Genomic DNA, 9,546 nt, shown 5'->3' with positions numbered 1-9,546 from the left:
TGTAGAACAGAAAAAATGAAGACACAATAATGATCCTATATAAAATTGAGTTACTGTGCACAGTTTTGAGTTCCGCACTATAGGAAGGGTGTTGAGACAATTGAGAGGGTGCAGTGCAGCATACACTAAGATGCTAGCTGATATGAGGAAATACAAAAACAAAGAAAGACTTGAAACTTTGGAGATGCTTTTTTTTAAAGCAGAGAGGAGATTATGGTGATGGATAAGTTTAAGATGATGCAAGGATGGGGCAGAGAATGTAGAAACAGGCAGTTTGAACTGACTTAGGGATCCAGAACATTGGGATAGAATGAAGATGTTTTAACATGGAGGGTTACAGATCTACAGAATGCACAAGAGTTAATGAATGAATCATGAACCATGGTAATATTTAAGAATAGTTTCGTAAGTGATTGATGGGAAGATGGGAGAAAACAATATGATAGTGCAGACAGGTATGATCAGTTCTGTGCTAATGTAGGGAATAAGCACTAATATCTGTGTAATTTTGTGACTCAGAGCATGGAGGAGATAGAGAAGTGGGAAATATAATCTTCAAGATGGAGGTTGAGAAGAAGGCTACCTATGACTGTTGGAGGACGCTATTCTAGGGAACTTGCCAGAAAAGGAGGTTTAAGTAAGTTCACACCTACAAGTGTATGATGTAACTCTAGAGTCTACTGCACTCATTTGCAGTAAGATCAGGGAAGTCTAAACTTTTATTGTTCTGTTGACATAAACGGGGCATGGAACAGCCTCATTGCAAAAATACCCTACTTCTTGAGGGTGTAGACAGAAGCCATGGTGACAATATGTGCAAGATTATAACAGTGCACTTTATACTAGCTTTCAGACCCTGAGAGCTAGGATGCAGACTGTTTGCTCTCGAGAGTTTTCAGGCCAGCCCACGAAGCAGTGGAACACAATTCCAGACTTGCAATGGCTGTAGACAACCTGCATGAAGCTATCATTTCTCAAGATAATATCAACTGCCACCTCTGAGAACCTTGCATGAAGTAGCTTGTAGGAGATGCCTAGACACAAGCCTGCAGCAGCTCCCTCCCAGGCTCATGTTACCACAAATGGAAAACCATCTAAGTCTTCTCAAGTCCGATGAGCTATTTGTTGTACAAAAGCAAGTAAATGTGTCTAATCTTTGTGAGTGTCCGCAGTGGTTCAGTTGGTAGCACTCTCATCTGGGAAGTTGTGGGTTCAGGTCCCACTCCAGAGATTTGGGCACTAAAAGTTTGGTTAGCACTCCAGTGCAATACTGAGGACGTGCTGCACCGTCAGAAATGCTGTGGGCAATTTTATCACCCATTCATGCCACACTCCCTCTGCAGCGAAGACAGAGAATTTGGCGACAAGCTAAATCTCCATTCACTGCAGCGGGATGGGAAAATTCCAGCCTCCATCTTTCAGATGAGTTGTTAAATTAAGCTCTTGCAGGTGGATGTAAAAGATCCCATGGTACTATTTTAAAGAAGTGGAATTATCCCCAGTGTCCTGGCCAATATTTATCTATCAACCAACAGGACTAAGAAACAGATAAGATCATCTTGCTGTTTTTGGGAACTTGGCTGTTGTGTTTCTGATATTTCAACAGTGACTACACTTCTAAAGTACTTCATTGGCTATAAAGTGCTTTGGGATGTCCTGAGTTTGTGAAAGGTGTTGTATAAATGCAAGCCTTTCTTTAAATACCTCTCAGGTAGCATCTGGGAAAAACACTACAAAAGGAGAGATAAAGGTATGATAACCAACAAATCTTGTTGCACCTTTGCTGGAGGATAATGTTGGCATGGACAGGTTGGGCTGCATGGCCTGTTTCTGTGTTGTAATTTATATGCTTTCAACAGTTCCTTCAACATGCAGGCTCCAAATTAAAGAATTTCTGGCAGTATTCCTCTTTTGTTTCTTCCTGAGTTATCCCGGGTGTAACAGGAGTGCAAGTCATGGGATTTGGGGATTGAAACACAGTTCCTGCTCATTATCATTTATGGTACTTAATTGCCAGCAACATCAGCAGATACATGTGTGGAAGGCCTCAAATCACATCCCAAACTACCATACAGCCATTCCGGGGTAGAAACAGTTCCAGCACCAAGGGTAACCTCCAAAAATACCAGCACGCTCATTGCCAAAAACAGCAAAAATAATTTAGGGCACTTGACTCAATCAAATCTTTCCTAACCTATTGCTGTACTTACAATGTTCTCCATTAGGGGGTGCTACAAGCTACATTGTTTTTAATTTGCGACCTTGTCACTGGATATTTTTGTCTTTCCACCTGGGAGGAATGTTACTGCATGAAAATGTTTCACTGCCATTGAACCTTCTCACCATGACAACTTTAACTACAGAATGGGCTGGAAAAGATAACAACTTTGTATCCTCTTTGAATAAGCAAGCAATTAACTAAAGCTGCACCAATGGTTGTGAGTACAGTGAATGAACATTTGTAATATTGGCATGTGATCTGTCATGAATGATTGGAAATAGGAATGATATAAATGGTCTAAACAGTCCCAGGCTTCTATTATCATCCCCAAGCAGCTCACATTTATTGCCACTATAGTAGCCCAGCAAATAAATCAAGACAAACAATGACAGGCAAAATATAGAGATCGGCATCAAGAACTCAAGCACCATTATTCTTTAGTTAGTTCCAAGTGTTCCCTACTGCTGGTACTAGCAGACTGGCTAACTGGTTTCCCAGAATTTTCATTCAACCCTGGAAAACTCAGTTCAGTATTGAATGGGATATTGCAATTATTCACCCTGAAGCCCAGTCTGGTGAACAATCACGGATGAGGAACTGAAGGAATGAAATTGGTGCGTGAAGCGTGAAGTTCCTAGCTGGAGTCAAACAAGGGCGTCTTTGATGCCATTGACACACAATTTGAAAAATATTTCTCATTCATTCACTAACCAATCCTAACGGCAGAAGAAATTCATTGTCTCGGCCTTGTTTCATGCATGTTCATTCTCCTTTTCCTTTCTGAGATTGTGAACAAGTCAAACCCAACAAAATCAGCTATCTCTTCAGCCACTTCATATGTATAAGTCCCTCCAACTCTCGTTTCAGTCCATGCGTAACACTGAAACTTCCCTGGTCAAATTTACCAATGTTATCATTGTGACTATAACTATTCTGTTTCATTCCATGTCTACCATAACCCCACTGCTGCCTTTACTACTCTCAGTTATTCAACCCCTTCTCTACCTTCTCTTTTGTGATCCACCTCTCCTGGTCCCACTCCTACCTGTCTAATCTTCTTCATTAGACACGGGCTACGCTATCGAGGCGACTTCAAGTGCGCCTCAAGATTTCATCCTTGACCTCTTTCTCTTCCTATGTATCTGTTGCCCTTCAGTGATATTATCTACAAATATGGAAGTAGATGAAATCCAACTCTGTAACCTTTACATCACACACATGCCATTTAGAATGGTTCGTGAATGAATGAGAAATTTCAACTCAGGTGTCAACGACATCAAGGACACCCTTGTTTGACTCCAACTAAGAACTTCACACTTCAAGCACGCGTTTCATTTCTTCAGTTTCCCATCCTTGTTCACTAGACTGAGTTTCCTGGTGAATAACTACAGTGTCCCATTCAATACTGAACAGAGTTTCAAAACCCAGATCCAGTCCATCAACAAACTGCTAACTCCCATCTGGAATATCACACCCCTATTGCTCACTGCGGGTCATCTGACTCATTGTTGTCTCAAAGCTCAATTGTTCCCATGTTTTCCTTGACAACCGCACACACACTCCAGCTCACCCAGAACTCTGAAAGTGTATTATATCGCAAAACATTCCTCCACACCCTGTCCCCACCTGTACCCCTATTCATCAACATCAAAATCCATGGCTTCAAGTCTTTCATAGACCTGCTGTATTCTACTTCTGCAATTTGCCTCTTCCTCCTTTCTTCCAACTCAGGGGTCTAAAGTGTACCCCCTCCTCCCCTTCACTCAGTTATTGGCCCTGACTTCTGGAATTATCTCCCTGAACCTCTGCCCTCTGTCTCTGCCTGCACCTTCAAATGACCCCTCAAACTTGCCTCTTTGACTCTGCTTTCAGTCGCTTCCCCTGCGTTTTGCCCACGCAGCAGTTTAGTGTTGCCCGTTTCTTCTGTAAGTGCCTTGGGCTGTCATAAGTGAAAGTCACTATGAGCTGATTTTACACACCCTGCTGCTGGAGAAAGCAGCTTCCGAATGAACGCACTGTTCCAATTTCCTTCTGTCTGCTTTTTTGAATTACAAATTTCAGGTCTTCTCTCAAGATTCTGTTGGGTTCAGTGGGGTAATCTTGACACTTGGTGATAGTGTAAAAATTGGTTGCAAGTACACCAACAGCCCAACATATCCCTCTCGACTTTTATTTCCATTGAACCCCCTGAATGTGCTTGCTATCAATTTCCATAAAATAGACATTATCCTATGTATAAACTCTGAAGGTAATTATTGCACTTCAATTAAATGAAGTTTGGATCTTAGGAAATTTATGAACATACAAATCAGGGACAGGAGTAGGCCATTCACACCCTCAAGCTTGCCCATTCAATAAGAGTGATAATTACATAAGATCATGGCTGAGCAGTTTATGTTTTGAATTCCACAATCCCATTTACCCCAATAATCTTGGATTCCCTTGCCTAACAAAAATCCATCCATCTCTGCCTTAAAAATATTCAATGACCCCCATCTCCACAACCAAAGCGTTCCAAATTTCTTTACTTGGTTGCAGTGCGTGTAACCGGCCTGGTGTTAAGTACTGAGCTCCGAGTTGAAATTTCAGTTAGGATCAGAAGGGAACCAGTTCAGACTGCTTGGTCGACTGAATTGCTTTCCATTGGAATTAGAAGCAGGACTTGTTTTGAGTTTCCTATTTACTTTACAATTGACGTTCCCTGAACAAATCATATTCGGTACTTTACGGAAACATAAATATCCCTCAACTCAAACATTTTATTAAACAATTTAATTTACAATTGCCTATTGTTCCAAATTGATGAAATGAGTATAGAGTAACCATTAGCATTTGAACGTCATTGGTTTGACCTTAAAGCTGGTCTCCCAAAGAGCCGGAGGTGGAAGGAGTGATCAAGCACAAAAGGGAGCCTTTGTGAAATTAAATCTCGGGTTCCCGATTTGCATCTATTTATGTTTCCTAGTAACAGTGTTGCCAGTATTTGGTCACAGATAATAGGAGACAAGAGCTAACCTGTACGTGTGGTTAAAGATTAACCTAATAGGTCATTATTTTTGGTGGACTCTCAAGTAACTAAATATGTGTGAAATCTCTTCTGTTAAAGGAAAAATCAAGTGTTCTTACATATCTACAGATTTATTTTGTAATTTGCAACTATATAAAAATCAGGGTGCACCAAACTCTATTTATAATTTATAAATAACTATATTTCTATAAGATCCACACCCCACCATGTTCGCTAAAAGTAAAGTGAGTAAATGAAATGTATGTTGTACCATTGATTCATACGGCACAGGGAACTTGCAGTTTAATCCTTGATCTGTGCTGATGTATCTCAGCTGGGACAGTGGTTAGATGCCACAATTAGCTGGACCAAGATGGAACAAAACAGAACCGGCCAAGGGTCCCACTACCGGTTGCTGTCCAGTGAACCCCACAGGAAGTGTGAATTGGACTCAGTTGTGATTTCCACGGAAAACAAAAATAGCTCAATGATACCCAACAGATTAACATGAGGTCCAGGAGGGTTATTACAGTTTGCAAAACAATATCCGACATTCGTCACTGCCTCAGGAAAGAAGAATTACAGGTAGGAAATCATTGAGAAAATTAGATGAAAAGCTAATATAATTCTGTTCCATTGCACTAACTGGGCAGAATTTAATGCCCTCCCCTGTGGCGAGTTTGGTAGCGGGAAACATTTAATCAAGTGGGAGGATCGCAGGTGGGGACCCTGCCACCCTCCTGCCTGCCAGCCACCCCGGTTTAAGTCCATGATAGGAAGGACCGTCGATGGCCTTCTCACTCCACCACCAATTGACACCTTGAAGTGGACAATTAATGCCTGCTTAAGGGTATCATCCTGTTGCTGCTGATATTAACGCAGCTGTGGGGGCTCGCCAAGTGGGGAGCACAACAAACAAACCTACGCAGGTTACTGGCCGGCTCCCAGTTGGGTGGGCACTCTCATTCAAAGGCACATGGTGTTTGATCGAGGGATCCAGCATGGGGAAGCAGAGAGCTACCCTCTGCCCCTGCTACCTACCTGGGCGGCACGGTAGCACAGCTGGGCGGCACGGTAGCACAGTGGTTAGCACTGCTGCTTCACAGCTCCAGGGTCCCGGGTTCGATTCCCGGCTCGGGTCACTGTCTGGGTTTCCTCCGGGTGCTCCGGTTTCCTCCCACAGTCCAAAGATGTGCGGGTTAGGTTGATTGGCCAGGTTAAAAATTGTCCCTTAGAGTCCTGAGATGTGTAGGTTAGAGGAATTAGTGGGTAAATATGTGGGGGTAGGGCCTGGGTGGGATTGTGGTCGATGCAGACTCGATGGGCCGAATGGCCTCCTTCTGCACTGTAGAGTTTCTATGATTTCTATGATTCTATGCTACCAAACCCCGCCTCCCACCCATAGCCAACACTCTGCCATCACTGAACTGTGATCTTGGATCCAGTGATGATCCTAGGCCTTGGGTAGATGTCAAACCAGCAGCAACCATCACCTCCCCAGTGACAGTGCTGGTCAATAGAGCTACCAACATCTGGTTGCTTGGCAGATCTCGGTGGGTGGGATTCCATCCCTCGGGGTCCTTGACCTTGGGGAAGACTTGCTTCTGGCCAGTTAAGGACTTAAGCGACACTTAATATGGTGGACCTTCCTAAAAGAGGTGACACAGGGCTCTGACCTCCAGCCAACGGGCAGGACACCCATTGATTCCATTCCAAAATATAGCTTACAGCTTTGATGGTGGCACAGTGGTTAGCACTGCCACCTCACAGCGCCAGGGACCCGGGTTCAATTCCCGACTCGAGTCACTGTCAGTGTGGAGTTTGCACATTCTCCCCGTGTCTGCGTGGGTTTCCTCCCACACTCAAAGTGTGAGGGTCAGGTGGATTGACCATGATAAATTGATCCTTAGTGTCAGGGGGACTTGCTAGGGTAAATGCATGGGGATAGTTCTGGGTGAGATTGTGGTCGGTGCAGACTCGATGGGGCGAATGGCCTCCTTCTGCACTGTAGGATTCTATGATTAGATACCACCCACTAATATCTAATAAAGGGAAATTCTGAGTACTCGACACTGAAATGAGTTAAATCATTTTTCTGAAAGCGACTAAATGAAAATGGCTGTAGAAATGCAGATTTAGACTTCCCTGAAGTAATGAAAACTACTTTCCATTAAAGATCCCTGAGAAATCTATGAGAAAAGTGCTTAGCAAACCTTATTTGTTTAATTTAGAAACGAGACAGAACAATATAAATCATCATGTTGAAACGCACTGTCGTTTCATTTGATAAAGTATAGCTTACAGCTTTGATGGCGATTCTGCCTTCCCCCTTTCGCCCACCACTCCATTATCAAAATTAGTCAATTTTGTTTTTGTATAAAGGCAATCTCCCTTTATTGTAAGTGCTGCATATTACTTTTTTTCTCAAACCTGGGTTGTGATGGATTATTTATATGACTAATCAACTGCAATATAGTTTACACTGTGCGAACCGTCTAAAACTCCATTTGGAGCCAGATTAGAGGCAGCTCCCAGTTTTTAGGAACAATGTCCAAGAAACCTCAATGTTGCTCGGCGGGTTCTGTTCCCATAGCAACAGGGTCAAACTTGAATAATAGCTCAGAATGACTTTAATTTCAATTGTGTTTTCAAAGCTTATTAGGTTTCTTCATTCCCATACCGAAGGATTTAAACAGGCAATAGTACATTTATTAACATTTATAACCAATTAACTTTCATTATTTCTTAACTCGAACACCGGAGGAACAAAAACTGGTTATATTTGAGCAACCGTTTGTACGAGTGATAAAGCTACACTTACTTTGAAATGGACACAAAAGTAATTGGAACAAACTCGACCGTGTTGACGTGAATTCAGAAATCACGGCCAGAACATTTGGGAGTGACCACGAAGCTACATTAATTCCTACCATTTTTCTAGTTTCATAATGGAGTAACAACCACATAATGTCGCAAACCTTACAAAAGAAAAACATTACAACACCCTTCAGTGCCAACTGTCTGGTTAAAATTGTGACCTGGATACTGCATTTTACAAAGTAGATTTTAAAATATCTTGTTACATTATTTGTGAGCAAAACTTAGACGTGGAAGGAAATTGAAGTTATAAGCTGGAATTTTACTGCCCCGGCCACCACGGGAATCAGAGCGGGTGGGGGAGGGGGGGTGGGGTGGGCGAGGGGGGGGCATGGAAAGATCCGTTGATCTCGGGTGGGATTTTACGGTTTCAGGATGAGTGAGGCTGGAAAATCCCGCCCGTGGTGCCAGTAGCGTTGTATTTTTGGATTATTTCAGCTGATCTGGGTCACGTGCTAGGCCTGACTCTGAGGCCGCACTGTTCCTGGCAGTGAGTTTGAACAGTAAAGTTAAAGTTTATTTATCAGTCACAAGTAGGCTTACATTAACATTGCAATGAAGTTGCCATGAAAATCCCCTAGTCGCCACACTCCAGCGCCTGTTTGGGTACACTGAGGGAGAATTTAGCGTGGCCGATGCACCTAACCAGCATGTCTTTCGGACTGTGGGAGGAAACCGGAGCACCCGGAAGAAACCCACTCAGACATGGGGAGAACGTGCAGACTCCACACAGACAGTGACCCAAGCCGGGGATTAAACCCGGGTTCCTGGCGCTGTGAGACAGCGGTGCTAACCACTGCGCCACCGTGCTGCCCCTGCCACCGTTACCATACGCGCATCCCTGCTTTGTGGGCTGAAGTTTATCGGCCGTCCTCATGGGAAAACAGGCAGCTGAATTCGCTGCCGACCCACCCATCAGGATGGCAGGGGGAGGCATTGGGTGGGCCAACTGAGGCCATTTTCAAGTGGGCAATTAATGTCCAATTAGGGCCCCATTTCACCACCACTCCAATTTAACAGGTAGCGAGAGAGGCCTGCAATCAACATGTAGCCTGGTAGTTTTAACCCTTTAGGTTGCTGGTCAGTAACCTCCTTTCCAATCAGAGGCACCCGCACGCATTTTTGCCTCCCTGCATCCATCTTTCCCCCCGCTGCTCTGTCCTGCCTGCGCCCCTCCCACCCCCCTTACCGGGGCCTGCCAACCAGTCCTGGCAAAATCACAGATATACCTGGGTTTCAGGTCAGGCACTGTTTGTGAAGAATAGCTAAATATTTAACAATATAAAATACCACAAGCATTGAAATTATATTGTGGAATACTGTCATGCAAACAATTAATGTACTTGCTTGAAATTCTTTTATCTCCTATTTGAGGATGGGTTCAGTGCTTCTTTGATATTCTTTCAAGTTCCTTTCAGCTTCGTCATCTTTCTATTATCAT

The sequence above is a fragment of the Mustelus asterias genome, chromosome 18 (assembly GCF_964213995.1).
Source record: "Mustelus asterias chromosome 18, sMusAst1.hap1.1, whole genome shotgun sequence".
Taxonomy (NCBI): domain Eukaryota; kingdom Metazoa; phylum Chordata; class Chondrichthyes; order Carcharhiniformes; family Triakidae; genus Mustelus; species Mustelus asterias.
This window is presented reverse-complemented; position numbering follows the sequence as displayed.